The sequence below is a fragment of the Myotis brandtii genome, unplaced genomic scaffold, assembly GCF_000412655.1.
Source record: "Myotis brandtii unplaced genomic scaffold, ASM41265v1 scaffold434, whole genome shotgun sequence".
Classification (NCBI taxonomy): Eukaryota; Metazoa; Chordata; class Mammalia; order Chiroptera; family Vespertilionidae; genus Myotis; species Myotis brandtii.
Window position 1 is genome coordinate 586276 of NW_005366599.1, and position 1010 is coordinate 587285.

Genomic DNA, 1010 nt, shown 5'->3' on the forward strand with positions numbered 1-1010 from the left:
TGCCCTGCGGCGGAGCCCGGGCGCTGGTCTGTGCGGGGCGGCCTGTGAGGACGCTGCAGGGACAGGAGGAAGGGGGTCAGTGCCAGATGGGGACGCCGCGCTCCCCCTCTTCCCCCGCTCAGCCTCTCCTCCCCGCCGCCACCAGGCTATTCTCTGAGGTTCAGTTCCACCTGTGCCCACACCCTCCCTCCTCTGCCTCCGTCTGCTGAGGCACCAGCGACGCAGCAAACGCCACCAGCCCCTTACCTGGGCCCAGGGCTGGGGACGGGATCCCAGGGAGCTGGGGGGGCCCACCTGAAGGCAGACAGACCCCCTCATGTTAGTGCCCCACCCCTGGGTGGGCACTGGTGAGGGAAACCCACGCCTGCAGAGCCCCCGCTAGGCAAACAGCGGGGCCTCTCCCCCTCCCCACCCCCAATGAGTGTTCCCAGCCCTGCCCTGTCCAGGCAGCATGGAGGGTTGGGCGACGGGACTTCAGGCTGGATGGGGGGAGGGGAATTTCACCCCAGAACTAGCCAGGTCCCATCCAAAGGAGGGGGCCGCGAGGCCCTGCCTGTCCGTCTTCCCAAGGGGCCTCAGGCAGGCAGCACCCCTCGCCCCCCTCAAATGTCAAGGCTGCTCAAGGCTGTCTGGCCCTCTGGTGCAGTACCACGTCTGAACACCAGGTGCCGCCACAGCCAACATTATGTCCTGAGCACCAGACTGGCAAGGTTGGCACCACACCCCAGGCCTGGCCCTAGGTGGCAGGAGCCTGCCCTTGCCCACATCTGGGGCTGCTTGGGGCTGCCAGCATGCCAAGCCCTGCTCCTAGGTCCAGGGCTGCGAGGTTACATTTTGTCCATCGGAAGCCATGGGAACCCCAGACCACCAGGACCGGTCAGCACTGCATGGGGAGGGGCGGGCCTGGGCCAGGGTGGGGCTGGGGCACAGGGTCCCCGTCCTCCCTCCCCAAGAGCCGGACTCACCCTGGCGGCATGTGGGCCCTGTGTAGCCGTCCACGCAGTGACACC

At 67.8% G+C, this 1010-nt stretch overlaps 1 long non-coding RNA gene across 1 annotated transcript; it reads right to left on the bottom strand.

Moving 5' to 3' along the window:
- On the bottom strand, window positions 1-1010 carry LOC106727485. The gene is made up of 3 exons (XR_001363699.1): window positions 966-1010; window positions 247-294; window positions 1-53 (listed from the first exon to the last, which is right to left on the bottom strand). It is a non-coding gene; the product is annotated as an uncharacterized LOC106727485 (long non-coding RNA).